The sequence below is a fragment of the Dama dama genome, chromosome 33, assembly GCF_033118175.1.
Source record: "Dama dama isolate Ldn47 chromosome 33, ASM3311817v1, whole genome shotgun sequence".
Classification (NCBI taxonomy): Eukaryota; Metazoa; Chordata; class Mammalia; order Artiodactyla; family Cervidae; genus Dama; species Dama dama.
Window position 1 is genome coordinate 44,359,794 of NC_083713.1, and position 23,388 is coordinate 44,383,181.

At 36.0% G+C, this 23,388-nt stretch overlaps 1 protein-coding gene across 1 annotated transcript in view; it reads right to left on the bottom strand.

The window, feature by feature from the left end:
• The window catches only part of GALNT13 (polypeptide N-acetylgalactosaminyltransferase 13), a 557,108-nt gene extending 534,346 nt beyond the window's left edge, over nucleotides 1-22,762 (bottom strand). Inside the window, exon 1 of the mRNA XM_061135076.1 lies at nucleotides 22,730-22,762. The gene's annotated coding sequence lies outside the window, so the exon portion shown is untranslated. The remainder of the gene's footprint in view (nucleotides 1-22,729) is intronic.
• Nucleotides 22,763-23,388: the final 626 nt, after the last annotated feature.

A 23,388-nucleotide genomic window follows, 5' to 3' on the forward strand; every position in this document is an offset into this window, starting at 1 on the left:
CTTCCACTCAAGAAAAAAAAAAAACCACAAACACTTTATTAAAACTACTGTATCCCTACATAACAGTTTGATTTGCAGCTTTAGTTTTCAGGTTTTTTTTTTTTTTTCCCTGCACCTTTCCTGGTGGAGTTTTTAATCATACATTAAGTGCCTCAAAAGGTAGACAATCAGAAGGAAGAAGTACATAGAGAATTAAAAATAAGAATACTGAATAATTAGCCCCCAATTAATTAAAAGTAAAGTGAAATTATTAAATGCCTAAAGAATTAAAATTCATCTTCTTATTAGCAAAGTAAACTTGTTATCTGAAATTGCTAAAAACTTTAACTGTTAATCAACATAAAGCAATCTAATATAATGAACCATATAATCCAATACCAGAAAACATGGAAATATTATAAAGTAAGGTTATTTGCCAAAAACACATGAGAAAGAGAAAAACATGCCTCTTTACAAAATTCTAAAGTTGAGCAGAGATTACCATTATATCTAAGAAGCACATGAACAGGCAACTGGAAAACAAGACTACATTTTCCCTATTATCTGGGGAAAATATTAAAATTCCTTTAACTAGGGATTGTGCCACTTAAAAAACTGCAAATTAAAATCAAATACTGTTTTTGAGAAAATTAACTTTATAGATGGGATAAAATGGGCCCTTACTGGTAGAAATGTAAATTGGAAATTTTTTTTTGGAAAGAAATGTGATTTATTAAAAATGATCTTTGACCTGCTTTCTTAAAAAATAATCCTGGACTTTGAACTAGTGATTTCTCCACTGCAAAACTCCCTTGTTAAAAAACCCCATGCTAAAGAAAAGGCTTTATGCACAATTATGTCAGCATAATTTATAAATAGGGTATACAGGAATGCATAGTTACAATAAAATATAACAAATAGACCTGAAGGATTGTCAAAAGCTATTCACAAAATGGAATAAAGAAGAAAAGGAGGGCAGAACCTTTCATTAAAAATAAAGCTTGACTTAAGGATTCTGTTTCAGAATTTCTCTCTCCAGCTAGTCTACAGTATTACAGAATTATGTGCAAGATAAAAGTTCACCCTACATGCCATATTCTATTAAAACTCCACATTCCTTTTTTAAAAGTAACTAACTTTTCAAACCTGGGGTCTCACCCAAGATTCAGGAACTGTTTTTGCATGTTCCTTTGTATTTGTAGACCTTCTTCCAAATAAATACACTCTTAAAATCATCAGGACCAATATTTAAAAGCAATTCAATGGTAAAGAATCTGCCTGCAGTGCAGGAGATGCAGGAGACCTGTGTTCGATCCCTAGGTCTGAAAGATCCCTGGAGGAGGACAGGACCACCCACTCCAGTATTCTTGCCTGGAAAATCCCTTGGACGGAGGAGCCTGGTGGATTACAGTCCATGGGGTCACAAAGAGTCAGACAGACTGAAGTGACTGAGCATGCACTCATTCATGCACAAAGTGGGGGAGACTATATTCACTTCCAATCACTCTCACTGTCGCAGCCTATATTTCATCAAATCCAACTACATTTTTACAAAGGAGACAACACAAATGGATTTTGTATTTCACTTATGTAAAGAAATTGTAATATTTTGAAGACATACCTACTCAGATCCTAAAATGCTCTTCCCTTATACATGATTTAGATTAAAATGGCATGTTAATTGAAGTATCTGAGAAGTGCAGTGATTACTGCTATAGAAAAGCAGTTTCATATCAATATTGAGTGTATTGTAATTTGAACAAAAATCATTACTAAGATAATAACAAAAATGGTTAGACTGAAAATCAAATTACCATGAGCAAGAAAACCTCCTTGTTAAAAGCAAACACCCCAGCATATTTCTTTTTTCAGAGACCACAAGAAAAATAACAGATGTAGTATATAACTAATATAATCTATACTATACTTTTTAAATGTCCAATCCAAAAATACTATCATAAGTTACCCTAACTATCATTTTAAGGCAATAATTATATAACATTATGTCTCTGGGACACCAAAATAATATATATTCACGTATCGCGTTGTTCCTGTTGTTGGCAATTAAGTCAACTCCTGGAAACAACTTTTCTTTCCATGTTATTCACCAGATATTAGCAATGGGAATATGGTAGGGGGCTGGGGAGTAGAAAAGGGTAGGAGAAAAGTGATTATCACCCTGTTCAAATTAACCTCAATGGTTAGATGCCTTTCTAGAAATGGTATTTTTATAGTTTATATCATAGCAGCGAGAAACAATGTTGTAAATAGACAGTTTTTCTTATTATAGCTTATTTTTAAGTCAAGTTTAAAATTCTGAAAGCAAACTACTCATAAATTTTTTGCAAAGGCTTTATAGTTTCATAGCTCAAACAGCAAAAATATAAAGCATCAAGATCAATAACATATGTTAGTCCAAGGAAAAGCTCCACTGTTTATGTAGCTGAATAGCTATAATATTTTCTTTTGATTTTGATAAGCAGAATAAATAATTCCAACTAGTGATTGACATCCGAAAAAATCAGTAGGTGTCCTCTGCTCCAAAATCTCTTATCTGTTAATTTCTGTGGAATGAAACAGTGTTCAAACTGAGAAAGAAAATACTGGTATGATTCTTCTCTTGCAAAAAACCATAATCAGGATGAAAATTCTCAGATTTCCTACATCTATTCAGCACCACCCCAGCAGAAGAGCAATCAATGCTTTATTTTCCTTTTTGCTTTACATTTCCAGCAGACAAGTATAAAGGCAGCAAATCTGAGTCAATGAAACCTATTAACCAAAGCATGGGATTTTTTTTTTCTTTCTGTCAATTTTAATTCCTGGTTATTCACACTCTCTCACTTTATTAAATTATATCTCTTTGATCAGATTTAATCATAGTACTCTTCATCATATTTCTTATATTCCTTTTTTATTCATCTCATTTTCTCCCCATAGTCTACTCTTTTTCTAATTAGAAAAGCCATCTAACCAGGATTTTTCATTTCAATTTACAACTGGCTTTGTAGGATATATTTGTCAGTCGTTTTTTCCACATATCAATTATTTTTTCCATTCTTTTCCAGCTTTCCTGTAGTTTTCCCTCTTCTATGCAGAAAACACCATCACTCGCTCTTGACCATCCCAATATTTCTCCATAATCTCTACTTGCCATTTTACAGAAGTTCCATATCTTACTCAGCACCTGAATACATATTCTAAGTTCTTTCTTTATTCCAATCAAAACCAAAATTACAATTGATGATACCTAAGAAAGACAGTATTTATAATCATGTGCCACTACTAAGACATTGAAGATGCTAAAAACAGCAAAAATATCAAAACAACGAACATTTGTGTGAAAGAGCCAGAAATATATAAACTGTTGCTTTTTCTTAAAATTCAGCATTAGTAGCATAGTTGGGGTATTAGATAGACTTTAATTCAAATCCCATCTCTGCCATACTTTAATTTGAAGATACTGGAGAGGTTAATTTGCCGGTTAAGCCCAGTTGCTCCTAGGTTTACAAAATAACAATAAGAGCTCTCCCTACTTGAAAAGTCATGGTAAAGAGTATGCCCATAAAATGAGAATCAGAGGAATTGCCACATAACAACTAACCACTACATTTTAGCCATTGCTACTCTCGTGATCAATATTACAATGAGCAAAATTGTTCATACAACTCAGAAAGAGAGAAGCACTTAAGATTCATTCAAATATAAGCTATTTACTTCATTTATCTGGCAAATTTAAGTACCTAAAGGCTTTCAACCCTCTGCTAGATGCTTGGGGCATTTTACCTCCCAGATCTTTTAATATAATATTGGTTGGCCAAAACATTGCTTGGGTTTTTCCTTATCCACAAAAATGTTGGGGCCACTCAATATTTCCAGATAAAATCAAAGCCCTGTTAAAAGCAGATCCACTGATAAGAGTATCAATTTTATTATTTTTATTTTGTTCTTTATGCAGTCATCATTTTATACATCTCAAATAGTTCTTTTATAGAAAAATTAGGAGCATTTGTAAATTTGTTGGTAGGCTTTGATGATTCTGAGGCACCTATTAGACATAAAGAGCTTCCCAAGTGTCACTAGTGGTAAAGAACCCCCCTACCAACACAGGTCAGATGTAAGAGATGTGGGTTCGATCCCTGGGTTGGGACGACCCCCTGGAGGAGGCATGGCAACCCACTCCAGTATTGCTGCCTGGAGAATCCCACGGACAGCAGCGGCTGGCAGGCAGCCATCCATAGGGTTGCAGAGTCGGACACGACTAAGTGACTTAGCATGCATGCACTCATGGGACATAAACTGGGACTCCCAGAGGCAAGTGAATATAGAAGTTGAATGTTAGGAGAGGTAAAAGATGAGGGGGTTAGCAAACCAATGTTAATTAAAGCCATGGAAATTTCCACAAAGAATCCTATAGAGTCCAATTTAAAGAAAGATAAGCCCACAAGTTCAACTGGGCAGGGGCTATCAAGAGAAGAGAAAATAATGAGAGTATAGTGTTTTAATTCCAATAGAAATAATACTGTAAAATAGAGAGCATGATTAATGGTACAAAATCATGCTAAGAGATCAAAGAATTGTAGTCCAGGACTAATTTCAGTGACCAGTTTCAGACCAGAACAGTTTCAGACAAGCTGAGAAAGCAAGCCTTAGTGCGTTGAGGTGTGAATGGAGGATGCAGGTTTAAAACAGAGAATATAGACAATTCTTGGAAACATTTAACTGTGAGTAGAGATAAGAGGTAACGTGCAGCTAAAGGTGGACTTGAAATGAAGGGAGGATTTGTGAATAGATACTCTTTTGCTTTTAAGCAGAAAAATATTTTGACATCTTTAATGCCAATGAAGGAAATTTGGAGACAGGGAGAAAACTGAAGATACAGAAGAGGATGAAAATATTCATTTGAGTCAGGACTCTTAGGACACGTACAGGTATAAGGTCAGGAGCATGTGTGACGGCACTGCCTAATGGAGCAAGATGCATTGGGAGGGAAAAATGAAAGAATTCATGGACGGAGGTAAATTAGCAGGAACCTTGTAATCCACAGATGCTATTTTCTCTGCATGTCATCTTCTAGGAAGGAAGGGAGGAGAGTAATGTGGGGTTAGAGCACAAGCCAGCAGATAAGGTTTTATACCAAATTATGGAGGATGGAAGATACCTCTCTAGAAAAATACATAAAAGTTGTATCTCAAAGTAAAGGGTTCAGCTAAAGTTGTCATCTCAGATTCTCAGCATGTGTGCCTGGTATATATCACTTCTGATGTCCCCCTAGAGGGACTGAGGCATGCCTCCCTCACTATTCCTTCATGACTTCCATGAAAGGGGTTTACTCTAGGTGGAAGGTATTTTATTTCATTGTTGCTCTTGTTCAGTTGTTAAGTTGTGTCCAACTCTTTGAAACCCCATGGACTGCAGCTCCCAGGCTTCCCTGTCCTTCCCCATCACCAAATCTCTCAGAGTTTGCTCAAATTCATGTCCAGAGTCGGTGATGTTATCTAACCATCTCATCCTCTGCCACCCTCATCTTCTTTTGCCTTCAATCTTTCCCAGCATCAGTCTTTTCCAATGAGTCTGCTCTTCACATCAGGTGGCCAAAGTATTGGAGCTTTAGCACCAGTCTTTCCAATGAATAGTCAGGGTTGATTTCCTTTAGAACTGACTGCTTTGATCTCCTTTACTTTTCATTTTTTAGCAAAAGTATATTAATTTAAAAACCAGATTAAGTATGACTGAAGCAAACAGAATACTGCATGATGCCAATCTCAGTGAACTCAGTTAACACGGTTTGAATGTGCCGAAAATGACTCATTAACATTGTTCCCTCCTAAAAAATTAATAGTGATGTATCTTGCCAAACCTTTGCACTCAGACCGGCAGACACAGCAGAGGAGGAAAGCACAGTGAAGGAAGAAGAAACCCAAAGAATTTTACTCTCAGCTAGTTACTAGAGAGAAAAGGGAAAAAAAAAAAAAAAAAACAACTGTTCATGGTCATGACTAACATGGATCAATGGTCAAGTTACTCCTTTTTTATTCCTCTCTCTCTCTCTTATCATCCTCCCTCCCTCTTTTTCAGCTAGACCCTACTGTTTCCAAGATACCTTCTAGTTTGACTCTCTGCTGCTCAATTGGGTGTCTCTGATACTGGCTGAGGTTGCCAGGCAACATGACTGATGGAATACTCACCAGGCTGCGTGGTGGCTCTATTTTTTGGTTAGCAGGTGGGAGATTTGGATAGAATTTCATGAGGTTTCCACATTGCAATTCTGTTTCATTCCAGTGAGTGTATAGTTGATTGCCTTCAACATTATTACTATAGTTTATTGCACTATTCATCATTGTTCAGCGGCTTTTCTTTTATGTAACACGTTATCAGTATTTTCCAAATTTTTCAAGAGATTGGATTGCCTTTCAAAACACTTCCTACCTTTTCAGATGCTCATTATCATAAAGCCAAAATTTTAAAGAATATGATAAACCAAAAGGTTACTGACGGGGAGAAGATACAAAGGGGAATTTGTTGGGGATTGGAAATGCTCTGTATCTTGATCCGGGTAGTAATAACACAGTACATAATTGTAAAAATCCATCAATCTGTATACTTATATTAGGGCACTTAACACAATTTAACATACATGTGGCATGCTTCTAGTTTTAAAAGGTGCTGACAAGATAAATAAACACTCATATACATATAGAAATAGGGACTATATAATCTTGATGTATGTTTGAAAGCAAAAATGATCTCTAGCTTTTTATTAAAGAACAAAACATCTTCTGAAAGACCAGGCATTGTAGTTACATTTAATCAGTTTAACAATAGAGATGATTTTATCATATGGCAACCATGCTTTTACTAATAACTTGCTTTTTATAGAGAAAGAGGCTTAACTGTCAATTCAGCTGGACACGTTGAGGAGAGCAGACAGCCCTAATAGCCATGCATTGCAGATGATTTGCTATTTGTTTCAGCCTCACTGGATCGCAAGCAGAATGCTTCGGATGCAGAGAAAGATCACATCTGGAAATTCACCTCAAGGACAAACTTCATATACAGAGTCATGAAGTACACACTGTTCTGGCCTCTGTAGGCTGCACTAGACCCACCACTTCCTACAACATAACATGGACAGAAAAATTGCCTGGCAAAATCTAACACAAACTTTAAAGCAATGGTCCTTAGTAGCTTTATTTTTACTGTATGTTATTTATAAAATGTTACCATACAATCTCCATACCAAAGAGTGAGGATACTTTCTATACTTTATCTGCTGGACCTTCTACAGAGCTTAGTGCTAAACTTGTACAGTTTTTAAAAGTACTTTTATATTTTCTTATTTCATTTTTATATGTTTATATCTTTTTTTATATCTTATTTAAATTTTTTATATTTTCTTATTTCATTTGGGGCTTTAAAATATATTTTCCAGTTTATAAATTAATAATCTAAGGCTCAGAGAATTTAAGTGACTTGCCCCAAATGACACACTCCTCTAAGCCAGAAATCTTCCCAACCAGAATGTGAAGCCAGTTTTCTAACACACAACACCATGTGGTTTAATGAATCCTATTGTTTCATTTCAGGACTTGGCAAAGCCTCTACACAAAGGCATTTCCTATAAAAATTCAACTTTGTTTAAAATAAATAAACATTTATCATGTATTTGCTAGACTTTGGGATATTTCTTTTGACAAGAAGAGCTATCTGTCTAGGGCAAATAAAACTGCATAGAATTGTGGTGGTTTAAGACTACACAATAGGTGGTTAAGGTTGACCACCTATTTATCAGCTGACAACACTTAGACCCAGTAGGTTCTGATGACTTTCCCAAGTTTCATAACTTCCAGTGGTAAAATTCACACTAGAACTCCTTTTATCTGTTTCTTGCTTTGATATTATATAAAGTGTTACTATCCTAAGCCTAAATTTTGAGCAATATTTTAGTATAGTTCAAAGGATAAAATTGATCTATTTAAGGGTAGAAAGTGAGATTTCCATCCCCTCTAAGAGAAGAAGCTTCTCACAGGAGAAATAAGACAAATTGCCTTTCTACCCTCTCAATCAGTACTAGGCATGAATAGACTCTGCCCTCCCTTAAATAACTGAATTTATATTAATATACATGGGTGAAAAAAAAATATCATTTATTACTCTTCTCCTATGTGATAGACCCTTTGCATATATTATCATATTCTATCTTTGCAAAAAGTATTTCAAGAAGTCACTATTAATATCATGTCCTTTTACAGCTGAGAAAGTAGGACCAGTTAGGGTAAGGACCTTGCTCAAAGCCACATAGCTAGTATTTTGCAAAGCTGAGATCAGATCCCAGCTCTGTTTGATGATAGATCCTGTGCATTTTAACCCACACCATCCTGCCTTAGAAATCTGATTACTTAAATGTAGTCCCCATCCTCTAATTGTGACTGAGGCTGCTAAGAGCCTTATTGTTCAGTCTCTCAGCTGTGTCCCACTCTTTGTGACCCCAGGGACTGCAGTACTCCAGGCTTCCTTGTCCTCCACCATCTCCCGGAGCTTGCTCAAACTCATGTCCATTAAGTCAGTGATGCCATCCAACCATCTCATCCTCTGTTGTCCCCTTCTCCTCCTGCCTTCAGTCTTTCCCATCAGGGTCTTTTCTATTGAGTCAGCTAAGAGACTACCCAATACTAACCTTCCCCTTCCCTACTAGTGACACATTCTGAGGATTTATGTGTGCAACAGAAACACTATACATAACAGCTTTGTTTGCAACAAACAAATGGTACTCAGGAAGAAAATATTGGGTAGTTTCTGGAGAACAGTTTTGAGGGGGGTTAAACCAGCTGGTTTATGCAGGTCAAGAAGTAATAGTTAGAACTGGACATGGAACAAATGGCTGGACAAAATTTGAAAGGAGTACATCAAGGCTGTATATTGTCACCCTGCTTACTTAACTTATATGCAGAGTACATCATGTGAAAAACCAGGCTGGATGAATCATAAGCTGGAATCAAGATTGCTGGGAAAAATATCAACAACCTCGAGATATGCAGATGATACCACTCTAATGGTAGAAAGTGAAGAGAATTAAAGAGCCTCTTGAGGACAGTGAAAAAGCTGGATTGAAACTTAACATTCAAAAAACTAATATCATGGCACATGGTCCCATCACTTCATGGCAAGTAGATGGGGAAAAAGTGGAAACAGTGACAGACTGTATTTTCGTGGGCTCCAAAATTACTGCAAATGGTGACTGCTGCCATGAAATTAAAAGACACTTGCTCTTTGGAAGGAAAGTGATAACAAACCTAGACAGCATATTAAAAACCAGAGACATTACTTTGCTGACAAAGGTCTATATAGTCAAAGCTATGGTTTTTCCAGTAGTCATGTATGGATGTGAGAGTTGGACCATAAAGAAGGCTGAGCACTGAATTGATGCTTTCAAATTGTGGTGCTGGAGAAGACTTGAGAGTCTCTTGGACAGCAAGGAGGTCAAACCAGTCAATCCAAAAGGAAATCAACCCTGAATATTCACTGGAAGGACTGTTGCTGAAGCTGAAGCTCCAATCCTTTGGCCACCTGATGCAAAGAGCCAACTCATTTAAAAAGACCCGAATACTGAGAAAACATGAAGGCAAAAGGAGAAGGGGGCGACAGAGGATAAGATGGATAGATAGCATCACCAACTTAATGGACATGAATTTGAGCAAACTCCAGGAGATAGTGGAGGACAGGGAAGCTTGGCATGCTGCAGTCCATGGGGTTGCAAAGAGTCAAACATGACTTAGCGACTGAACAGCAACAAACCTGCTGGCAGCATGACCTTTGCCATTGCATTTTGTTTGTTCACTATTGCCGCACAGAACACAAATACGATGGCTAGGCTCCAGGCATCAGCTTAGCTGCTCGAAAATCCTTGAGGATGAGGTCATACTGCTTAAGTATTGGAACAGAACTAAAGAAACAATTCCCTAATGACCAAAGTACAATTCCAGCTGCACATGCCAGTTACCAGACTTCTTTATGCAGAAGAAAACTTGAACTCTACCTGGTTGAAAGCAATGAAATTATGTTATATAAAATCCATTGAGCCTCAATTGCTCACAGAAATGTTAGAGCAACAATTAATTTTGTGTGTAAAGACTACTAAAAATAATACTGACTCAAGTGTTCTAGCTCTGACAAGTGCAGACTAGGTAATGAATAGAGAGAAAAAAAAAAAAACAACTCATCTTTCTTTGGAAAACTTGAAAAGCTGGGACAAATATATATATATATATATATACACATATATAATATATATATATATATATGTATATTTTTTAAAAATTGCAGTTTTGCTACCACTTAGGTCAAAGGCCAGAACAAAATGTCACACTTATCCTAACAATGAGAAAAGGTCAGATGAGCTATAAAATAATAACTTTTCCTGAGCTTATCAGAGACCTGGGGTCACAAAGCAAAGAGATTAACTAAATTTCAAAGGGTAACAGCCATTCTTAGGAGAGATAGGACATAGGGACCATTTCACCTCTGACAGTTCATGAGAGGGACATGTGCTCATTTTGGAAGTGGGTAAGAAGCAAATAGCTAAAATGGTAACAAATTCTCAAAGGCCAGAAGGGGCTGACAGAACAGTACAGACACCTGGGGACCCGGGGATTCCCCAGACACAAAGGGATATAGACTCACTCAGAGGCTCTTTTTTCTTTTTAAGGCATTTCCTGGCAGCTCAGCAGAAAGATAAGGTTAGGGCAGGAACCCAGAGAGAGCACCTTGGTATCACAAAGGCACAAAACCAGTTCTGCTTCCTCACTCCATTGTCTAATACAACACCTTTTAGGACAGAAAACCCTCGTCCTCCTGAGGGCCCTGGAAAAGATGCACAGTTTCTGGGAGAGAGGTAGAAGCAAAAGTCCTCAGGGCCTAGGGGAGGGATGGTCACTCTCTCAGGCCAAGAATCTCACGCTAACACAAAGCAGAGATCTGCTCCCACTGGGGAAAGAGCAGGACACGTGTCCCCACCAAAGAACTCCAGAGTCAAGTAAGAGTGTGAACATCATGAGAGGAATGGGGAGGAATACTGAAAAAGCCACACAGCTAAGGCCCAGATGCACAGAAATTGTAAGCTTAACACTGGAATAAAGAATCCTTGAACCTTCCCACCCCCACCAGGAGCATGGTACCAACTTAAGCCAGCAGTCTACCCCTGAGGGAGGGACAAGAAGGGACAAGAGGCTTCCTACCTCAACAGTGTATTAAAAATCAGAAACATCACTTTGGCAACAAAGGCCTGTATAGTCAAAGCTATGGTTTTTCCAGTAGTCATGTATGAATGTGCGAGCTGGACAATAAAGAAGGCTGAAAAATGATGCTTTTTTGAACTGTGGTATTGGAGAAAGACTCTTGAGAGTCCCTTGGACTGCAAGGAAATCAAACCAGTCAATCCTAAAGAAAGTCAACCCTGAATATTCATTGGAAGGACTGATGCTAAAGCTGAGGCTTTGACCACCCGACGAGAATAGCCTACTCATTGGAAAAGACCCTGATGCTAGGAAAGATAGAAAGCAAGAGGAGAACGACAGAGGGTGAGATGGTTGGATGGCATCACCGACTCAATGGACACGAGTTTGAGCAAGCGTCGGGAGACGGTAAAGGACAGGGAAGCCTGGTGTGCCGCAGTCCACGGGGTTGCAAAGAGTCAGACATGACTGAGCAATTGAATGACAACAACTGCTTTGCAAGCATTAGGAGGGTAGAGAACAAATGCTGAGAAAAATTCTCCGGCCCTAGAGGAACAAGGAAGCAACAGTACTACTGCTGGAATTGGAAGTCTTAAAAAAAAATCCTTCATTGTAAGTGGTTAGATGAACAAAGAAAACAAGAAAAATCATTTGATGATCTCAGTAGATACAGAGGAAGCATTTGATGAAATGAAAAATTCAGTTGTTATTAATAATCCCAGCAAAATCAGAATTAAAATAAACTTCTTAACCTGGTGTATGATATTTACAAAAGACACTATAATAAGGATCATTCTTAATAGTAAAATGGTGAAAGTTTTCCCTTTGATTTGAGAATTACAACAGAATGTCTTTTTCTTTCCATTTTCATTCAGCATTGTTCTAAACATTCTATCCAATTCAATAAGATGTGAAAAAAGTATAAAACTTGACAACTATTAAATACTGTTATCTTTGACCACAGTGTAATTCTTTATGTAGAAAATCCCAAAAGAATCTGTTCGAAACCCATTGGAAGTAATAAGTGAGTTTACTATTTGTTGTATGCAAATTCAGTACAAAAGTTACATTTCTTTATATAAAAAGCAGAAAGAAAATTAAGTTTTAAAAAATATGTAATACGTAATAATATTAAGCTGCATAAAATTTCTAGGAACAAATTAACCACAATGAGTAAGACTTCTATGCAGAAAGGCAGAAAATATGATGGAGGAAAACCAAAAAGATCTAAATAAATGAAGCATGTACTTTATATATGTATTCATAGATTAAAGGAGTCAAGTCATATTGTAATCATGCTGAATCTTCAGGAATTCATTAAATAATAGATTGAATACAATCCCACCAAAACCCTAACTTTTCTGTCATATTTTACATAATTATTCTAAAATTCATATGAAATATGGTAAAGTCAAGATTCCTTGAATAAAAATATGATGGGAGGATATTTTTAATTGATATGTAAAATTATATGTTTCATGTGTACAATATTGTATTTCGACTTGTGAACACACTGTACATACAACAGTGTGCTCACCACCTAAAAAGTTTAGTTCCATAAGTTACCATACTCCTGAGCCCCTTTACACGTATCACCTTCCCCTAAACCCTCCCTTCCCCTCTATTCTTTGTATCTATGTGTTTGGTTTTGATTTGGTTTGTTCATGTATTCATTTTTCTTATATTCCACATATATTTCAACAACATCAACGAAGCTTTAGGGTTTTATGCCAAATAAGTCAGCCAGGGAATGTGCTTTAATAGATAACAAGAATAATTAAAACATAGCCATAGTTAAAATATTGTCATAAGTAGTAAGATGAAACTAATAGAGCAATTAAAAAGAATAATTTCCCCAAAACACAGATATGTGGATATTTAATCTATGATATTGGCAATGAAGAGTAGTAGGCAAAGGAGAGAATTTTCAGTATGATTCTGTAACAACTAGATATCTGTTTGGAAGGAAAATAGGATTTCACTTCTACTTCAAACCATTTATGAAAATCAACTGAACTGGAAAAATATAAATGTAAAGAGGTAAAAATATAATCAATATTAAAATTTAAAGCTTTTCCTCATCAAAAACTCCATTAAGAAATTGAAAAAGCAAGTCACAGAGAAGGAAAAGTTATTTAATTTATACAGTGTTCTTAATTTCTGCATAATAACTATTTTAAAAAAAAATGAAACGAGTAGAAAAATAAGCAAAAGCACCTGGACAGATAATTTACAGGCAATTATAACCATATGGCAATTAAACCACATGGCTGCCTTTTTCAACAAGGAAATGTAAACTATATTTTCATCAGAATGGCTAAAATTAAAAGGACTGATTAAATCAAGTATTGGTAAAGATGAAACATAATTCTCATATACTACTGACTGGTGTATAGCTAGTATAACTACTTTGGAAAACTAGCAATATCTACTAAAATTAAAAATTTGCATAAAATATAATAGCAATTTCACTGGAGAATATATATCCAATATAAATGTATGTAAATATGCAGCAATAAACATTTAAAAGAATGTTCACAGCAGCATTATTCATAATTTCCCAAACCTAGAAACAGCTCAAATGTGCATCAACAGCACATTCTGAATATTTTTATATTTTGAGTATTTTTATACAGTGAAATACCATGTAACAATGAGAATCAATGAACCACAAAAAAAAAAAATTAGTAAAACTTAGAAATACACGTTCAGGAAAGGAAACCAAACACAAAAGACTACATATTGTATGTATGTACATAAATCATGTTCAATTAAAATTCTTTATTTAGGGACCATAATGAAAGGTTGGCTTTGCTGGTGGCTCAGTGGTAAAGAATCCACCTACCAGTGAAAGAAACATGGATTTGATCCCTGGGTTGGGAAGATCCCTTGGAGAAGGAAATGGCAACTCGCTCCAGTAGTCTTGCCTGGAGAATCCCATGGACAGAGGAGTCTGGCAGGCTATAATCCATGGAGTTGCAAAAGAGGTGGACGTGACTTAGTGACTGAACAACAACAATGAAAGCTTAAAACTATCATGCAAAGAAAGGAAATAATTACTGCAAAAGTCACAAAATTGTTATCTGTCAGGGAACTGATGGAAAACAGGTTAATGTTCAGGAGCAGAAAAAGCAGTTTCTGGAATGCAGAAAATGTCTTATCTTTTGATCTGTATGATGGAAGCATGGATCTTTGCTTATAAAAGCTATTGTTTTGTATGCTTAATATATAAAAATTCACAGCAAAAAAAAATTTAAAGTAGCAATAATTCTGTAATTAAAGTTTATAAATTAAAAATGTACAATTGAGCCTTGAGCAACAAGGGTTTGAACTATATATAAATTACATAGTCTTTTAAAAATAAATATAGTACTTGTATTTTCATTTCATAGATTTTAAAATTAACTAAGTATGGAAAAGAGTTTGTATTCTATCAGAAATCATAGTACGTAAAATTAAAAGAACTAGTGTTTGAGTCCTGATTGTTAATCCAAAATGTTTAAAGTTCCTGCCTTTAGTTGAATCATTTATCATGTCCTTTATTTTTAAGGCAGATTTGCAACTCCATGGGAGTGGACACATCTTACTTCCCTCCTATGATGTTCAAGGGTCAACTGTATATGAGATAAAGTTCAATGAATATAACTAACAACTACTGAGAATTTACTCTGGTAGGAGCCACCGTAAGTGCCTTATCTTAGTTCAGATCAGTTCAGTTGCTCATTCGTGTCCAACTCTTTGTGACCCCATGAATCGCAGCATGCCAGGCCTGCCTGTCCATCACCAACTCCCGGAGTTTACTCAAACGCATATCCATTGAGTCGGTGACGCCATCTAGCCATCTCATCCTCTGTAGTCCCCTTCTCCTCCTGCCCCTAATCCCTCCCAGCATCAGGGTCTTTTCCAATGAGTCAACTCTTCACATGAGGTGGCCAAAGTATTGGGTTTCAGCTTCAGCATCAGTCCTTCCAATGAACACCCAGGACTGATCTCCTTTAGGATGGACTGGTTGGATCTCCTTGCAGTCCAAGGGATTCTCAAGAGTCTTCTCCAACACCACAGTTCAAAAGCATCAACTTTTCGGTGCTCAGCTTTCTTCACAGTCCAACTCTCACATCCATACATGACCACTGGAAAAACCATAGCCTTGACTAGGCAGACGTTTGTTGGCAAAGTAATGTCTCTGCTTTTTAATATGCTATCTAGGTTGGTCATAACGCTCCTTCCAAGGAGTAAGCGTCTTTTAATTTCATGGCTGCAATCACCATCTGCAGTGATTTTGGAGCCCCAAAAAATAAAGTCTGACACTGTCTCCACTGTTTCCTCATCTATTTCCCATGAGGTGATGGGACCAGATGCCATGATCTTAGTTTTCTGAATGTTGAGCTTTAAGCCAACTTTTTCACTCTCCTCTTTCGCTTTCATCATGGAATTCTCCAGGCCAGAATACTGGAGTGGGTAGCCTTTGCCTTCTCAACCCAGGCATCAAACCCAGGTCTCCCAAATTGCAGGCGGATTCTTTACCAGCTAAGCCACCAGGGAAGCCCTTATCTTAGTTAATCTTTACTTATTACAAAGGCATTAGTGTCACATTTCAGGGGTGCAAAGACTGAGGCAGAGAAAGCTTATGTAGTTTACACAAGTACACAGTTCAAGGCCTCATTTTAAGATCTGAAGCCAGGCATTAGTATGGTTCTGGAGTCCATGTGCTCCTAAGTAGTGCATTATGCCACTTCTCCAATATAGAAAAGAGAGATACTCCCTATGCTGGGTGTTAGTTTTTTCTCTTGTCAAAATTATTGTTTAGTATGATTGGTAAACTAAGTCTGAAATACTGATCTTTCATGGGCCCAAGATACTAAATCTTTAATTTAGCACTTCATCCTTGTTTCATTTTAAGCTCTGTTAAGGAAGGAAGACAAATCACATTAAGATGACATATTTACTATTCTAATTTATAATTGAACAATATCATAAATTACACTGTTCCTGTTGCCCAGCAGAGAAGTGAAAATGTACATAAGATTCATCACTCACCATAGGGAAAATCCTCCCCAAAGGTCAGAATATTTTTCTCCCTACCAAAGATTTAACTAAACAAAAGGTAAACACTAAAAAAAAAAAAAAAAAATCAGTTTCTTTGATTGTTGGTAATGTCACTTTCCAGTTCAGTCAATCTGGAAATTTTGGTTATTTTTTAGAGGAATGATGTAGAGTGGTTAACTGCAGATCCTGTGGAGTTTGACTGGATAGGCTCAAGTGCCAGCTTTGCCATTTTCTAGTTATCTGACCTGGGATAATGTACTTAGATGCTGCCTGAGTTTCTATTGTGTAAATGGGGAAGCCATTAGTGTCTACCATTCACGGTTGTTTGAAGTTTAAGTTAAATAATAAATACAAATCATTCAAAACAGAGCCTGCTACGTACATGCTCAGTTGCTTTAGTCATGGCTGATTTTTCGCAACTCCATGGACTGTCGCTCACTAGGCTCCTCTGTCCATGGGATTTCCCAGGCAAGAATATTGGATCGGGTTGCCATTTCCTTCTCTAGGGGATGGTCCTGACTCAGGGATTAAACTACGTCTCCTGCACTGGCAGGTGGGTTTTTTTACCACCAAGTCACTGGGGAAGCCCCAAACAGAGACTCATACACAGCAAATGCTATAAAGCGCAATTCCTATTATTACTCCCTGACCCTGTGTCCTTTAAAACCTCACCCACTGATCCCTGGACTGGCTCATACCCTTACAATTTCCAGTGCTTATCAAAGCATCTGGCTCATGGCAAAATCCATACATCTTCAATGAAGTATATTAATAAGCTATTTTTGCTGTTTTGGCCACTAGTACTAATGTTATTTTGTTACTATTTTTTAATCATGAAATTATTTATTGATTGACAGCAAAGCACTTTCTAAATATAATGTAATGCCCACACCATTATCATAAAACAACAACCATTTTTATGAAAACTATTTGGTAATTTTGATTAAAACAATGAAAATCTTTCTTATTAATTTAAAAAAAAAAAAAAACCTCACCCACATCTGTTCCTTTCTCTCCATTCCCACTGCTACAGCCTTGGTCTCACCCTCATCTCATTCGTCTTAAAGTGCTACATATTTCTGCAAAGTGTTCTTCTGACTACAACTGGAATCCATTGTGAAGAGAACACCAGATTAATATTCAAATAAGAAACTTTTGTTCACATGATTGGTCTTACAAAATATTCTCTTTGTTTTATCAATTGCCTACTAATTAGACTCAACTTTCTTATTCTGATGATCAGTATTTCCTACCAATAAGCTTCAGCCTCTTTTTCCAGTGTTATCAGTTTTCAGTTCAAGACAAAAAAATTATTCTGTTGTCAAACTAATTAATTAGCCATTCAGTGAACGTGAAGCATGCCTTTTCACATCCAATCCTGGATATACTATTGCCTTGACTTCTCTGTTAGTATTTTCCACCTGCATAAATATCTATAACAATCTCCAGGGTGAAATCTTGAACCAGTGCAGTTTAGAATTGTATCTCCTTTCTTATATCTCCTCTAATGCTTCATTTTAAATATATATATACATATATAAAACCTTTCTGATTATTTCTCAAATTATTTGAAATGACTTTATTAATTTTACTAATTTAGACTATTTTGATGATATTGTACCTTAATACCACATCCTTTGCTTTTTTTATGCCTGGGTATATCTTATTTCCTCAAATTACAAACAGAATTTTCTTGAAAGTTATTTTTTGTCTCCTCCTGAAGCCATGAAATTAAAAGATGCTTGCACCTTGGAAGAAAAGCTATGACCAACCTAGACAGCATATTAGAATGCAGAGACATTACTTTGCCAACAAAGGGCTGTCTACTCAAAGCTATGGTTTTTCCATTAGTCATGTATGGACGTGAGAGTTGGACCATAAAGAAAGCTGAGCACCAAAGAATTGATGCTTTTGAACTGTGGTGTTGGAGAAGACTCTTGGACTGCAAGGAGATCAAACCAGTCAATCCAAAAGGAAATCAGTCCTGAATATTCATTGGAAGTTCTGATACTAAAACTCCAAAACTTTGACCATCTGATGCAAAGAACAGACTCATTTGAAAAGACCCTGATGCTGGGAAAGATTGAAGGCAGGAGGAGAAGGGGACGACAAAGGATGAGATGGTTGGATGGCATTATCAACTCGATGGACATGAGTTCGAGCAAGCTCCAGGAGTTGGTGATGGACAGGGAAGCCTAGCCTGCTGCAGTCCATAGGGTCGCAAAGAGTCAGATACGACTGAACAACTAAACTGATACTGAACAAGCACCTACTCTTGTAACCAACACAGTTCCTCTCATATTATAGTAGCTTGTGACAAGTATTTATTGAATTAAATGAAATAAAAATACTAAATGTGAACACTAGCTTTGTCTTTCAGAGACCAATTCTGGAAAACAAAAGTAGACATATTCTCTAAATCCTTCTGTCAAAACCAAGATGAGTATGAGAACAACCAAAGACCTGACTCATTCATTTTTAGAGTAAAAATAGCTAATGGTTCATTTCAAGAGGTGACGTGTGAAGGCCCTGGGATTGGTAAGTGACTAAAACGGCAAAAGATGAAGATCACTAAAGAGTGAAAGGGAAAGTATCCGTGTGGCTGGTGTGTTGTCAAGGATGTGCCTGAGCTCAGACACACCTGAAAATGACGAATAGGGAGGAGGATTAAGTCAAGATGGACTCTCCAGTTTGAACCTCTCTGCATTGTACCAAGTGGCTGAAGAACTGCAAGAAAAGGGTGTGGCCAGTAACTTCAAATTCGAAGAAGTAAGATTAACAGAAGCATAAAATAGCTCTACGGCCTTAGGGAAGAAACTTTTTTTTCCCCAAGATTTCTTTACTCAAACAGCATTTTTTTCAAGGCAGTTTTGGGTTGCTGAGTGGTCCTACCAACATTTAGTATAAGGCAATTGTAATTTGTTTAGTTGAAATTCAATCGTCAACTACTTATTTACTAAAGAATTAATATCTATGATCTGAGGTTGAAGAGTAAGTTTTTTATGCAAATAAAGAAAGACCAGTCACTGAATTTTAGTGCTTAATATTGGATTAAGAGGATAAAGAAAAAAAGCTATAGCATTGGATCAACCTCTTAAAAAAAAATAGAAGATTCAAATAGACATTTTTTCAAAGACATACAGATGGTGAAGAAACACATGAATGGATACTCAACATCACTAATCATCAGGAAAATGGTAATCAAAACAACAATGTGGTATCACCTCACACATATTAGAATGGCTATTATCAAAAAGGCAAGCAGTAATAAATGCTGGCAAGAATTTGAAAAAAAAGGAAACCCATGTACACTATTGGTGAAAATGTAGATATGGAAAATAGCATGGAAGATTATAAAAAAAATTATAAATAGTAATACCACATGCTCCAGCAATCCTATATCAGGGTGTTTATTAGAAGAAAATGAAACTGCTAATTTGAAAAGATATATGCAACCCCACAATCACTGCAGCTTTATTTACAATGGTCAAGATCTGAAAATAACACAAGTGTCCACTGATGAGTGAGTGGATAGAGAAGATGTGGTGTATATGTGATGCATATGCGTATATGCATATATACATTCCATATATGTGGAATACTATTTGGCCATGAAAAAGAATGAGATATTACCATATGCAACAGCATGAACAGAACTTGAGGGTATTATGCTAAGTGAAAGAAGTCAGGCAGAGAAAGATAAATACCATATCATCTCATTTACATGTGGAATTTAAAAACAAACAACCCAAGTTCATAGATACTTAGAACAGATTGGTGATTACCAGAAGAGAAGGTGAGGGGTGGGAGAAACAGATGATAGAGATCAAAAGTATAAACATCCAGCTCTAAAATAAAAAAATCATGGGAATGTGATGTACAGCACGGCAACTATAGTTAATAAAATTATAGCATATTTGAAAGTTGCTAAGAGAGTAAATCTTAAAAGTCCTCATCACAGGAAAAAAAATTTATAGGGACGTATAGCTATAGATGTTAACTAAACCTACTGAGGTGATCAGTTTGCAATATATACAAATATAAATCATATTGTACACCTGAAACAGATATAATGTTTATGCCAATTATGCTTCAATAAAATAAATTAGATCAGGGCTACCCTGGTGAATCAGTGGTAAAGAATCCACCTGCCAATGCAGGAGACATGGGTTCAATATCTGGTCCGGGAAGATCCTAGATGTCACAGGGCCACAACTACTGACCCTGTGCTCAGGAGCCCAGGAGCTACAACTACTGGGCCTGTGGGTCACAACTACTGAAGTCTGTGCATCTTAGAGTCCCCCCTCTGCAGCAAGAGAAGCCACTGCAGTGAGAAGCCTGTGCATTGCAACTAAAGAGTAGCCCCTGCTAGCTGCAACTAGAGAAAAGCCCTTGCTTTTTGTTGACCCAGCACAGCGAAAATATGAATAAATAAATATATTTATATTAAAAAATTAGATCAACTTCAACCTTTGCTCCCATGAATGATAGATTTAAACTTTCTGTGGTGCATTTCCCTTGTATGAAGAATGGAGGTAATAACATACCTACCTCATTATATTATTGCTTAGATTAACTGAGATATTGAATGTAAGGTACATGGGATAGAATCAATACTTAATATGGATTTTTTTTTCCTTGCCCATAGCCCCTCAATTTCCATGAATTGTTTAACAAAACATTGGATGAGATTTTTCCCAATTATTTGACAATCGTTTTAACAATTTTCTTTATTCTGTATCTATAAGTTTTCCTGGCCTCCTTCAAAACAAGCATTTAAGATTCCATAAACACAAAACTCCCTACCTCTCACATTCAAAACACACACAAACACGCTTTGGGCCTAGATTTGCAAGCATCACAGAACAGGACATACATTCCATTTGACTAAATAGTTTGCTTCTTCACTAAAAGTTCAAAGGAGGAAAAGTAGCTACTAAGAGCATCTTGATTTGTGTATGAAGAAGGCTAAAGTTTAGGTTCTTTCTGAGCATGTCAATTGACAGTATTCACTGAGTAATTTTGTTGTATATTTTATATGACATAATCATGAAGTTAAGATGCTTATTAACATACATACTTGAAGTGAAATATCCAAATGAATTAGTCCCAATGTAATAACCATGTACATTTGTTGACCATTAACTATGCAGTTGGAACTGTGCTATGGTTTACATGTATAAACTCACCACAAATTAGGTAGTTCCTAATTTTCCCCCATTTAAAGAGACATTAAGTAACTTATTCAAAGTCACACAGCTGAAACACTGAATAAGTGATAAACCCAGAATTTAAAACCAGGTGGTCTGAATCCAGGGTCAAATTCTTAAAACACTACACTTTGCCACCTCTTTGAAAAAGTAGTTATACTGCAAAACAACGTACATATTAATGTTGCCATTATTGTCGTTCCATTTTTTGGAAATTTTATTTTGAATTGTATGCCAGATTATCCCAATTTATCAAACAAGGAATTTGAGCTCACAGATGCCAGGACTCTATGATCCTATGGTTCCTTTCAATTCTAAAATTATAATATAAGAGCACTCATGTTTTTTTTCAGTTTATGAAATAGGACTTTCAGAGAGCTTCAGAAGTCTAATTCTGAACACTTTTCATCAAAGAACAATTTATACGATTTATAAACTTCCTTTAAGAATCAAGTCATTTTCACTTATTTCCTGCTAGTTAAAGCAATCTAAGTGAGGACTTGGAAGCATTATTTGAAATGGAAGCAATGACATGTCAGACAATACGGAAAAAAAAAAATCTGTAACACTTCTGTGATATTGGTTACACAAAACAAAAATCCAAAGAAATAATTAGAAAATGTTTGTATTCTTAAATATTCAGACTCTTAACTAAAATTAATTTTACTTTTTCTAAGTTATTGGTGAAGGTAATATTTTTTGAAAAGCCTGTTTCTAATCAAAGCCAACAACTTCACTTTGAATAGATACTGAGCAGGTATTAAAACATCTTGGATCTTAGTTTTCTCATTTATAAAGTGGGAATAAGAATAGTGATCTTTACATATTTGGGGGAGAATTAAGACAAAATACATAAACTGCCTGATACATAGCAAATCTTAATCCTCAGAAAATCCAAATATTTAATTCAATACTACTCTTTAAAATTTCCATAGCAACACTGGCTAATACCACTAATTTTTTTCTACATGCTTCTCAACTTATGATTAAAAGGAAAAAGCCTCACTTAAATAATAAGTGATAAAAAGTATGTGCCAGTTATGTACATAGAACAAAAGTAAAATCAGTCATCAGAAATCATGAAATTATGCAACTTAATCGAGACTAGCAAATAGCTCAAATTTTTCTCTTTTACATACATTTTTCCTCAGTATCCACAAATATAAAGAACTGTAAATAGAAATGTATTCTTTTATGACTGTATGCCAAATTTATTCAGCATGAGTGCAATTGAGTGGAAAAATAAAAATACATATTACTTACTGTATGTGGCACTTGGCAATTTCAGAATGATTTGCAAACATTCATCCTCAGAATACTCCTACAAAATGCATCTGTGAAAAGAAAGAAATACAGAAGAGTAAGCAATTTGCCAAGGTCACAGAAACTCTAATCCAGACCGACACTCATTCAGACATCACATATTTTAACATACTGAAATAAGGTTTTGCAAAATATAGATTATACATCTAGCATATTATAGTGGGCTGATGAACAGAACTGTTCCCAACTATATGCAAATCTCCTACACATCAGTCAAGGAGGACGCTCTTGAGATGAGTTTGCATGTGGACTTTCAAAATCCGTTTAAGGAACACAGGCCCCCAGAATGAGGCAGAATAACGTAAGAGCGATTCAAAAATATGAGGTATTTGTAAGTGAATTTAGTTGGAGTTTTTAGGTGATTGTTACATACCAAGTTTTGAAAATGTACTTCAGTCTAATACGTGAAGATCCCTGAGTCAGAGGAGAATTTTGCTTGATTTATTCAGAAAATTACACTGATTCACTTTGTAAATGTGCTTCAATTCTAACTGAAAACTATGTACAGCCATAAAAGCGCAGACACGCCCATTGCACACCTCACAAAAATCAACATTTTTTTTCAGAAAGCCAATTACAAGGAGAAAGTTATTTAATCA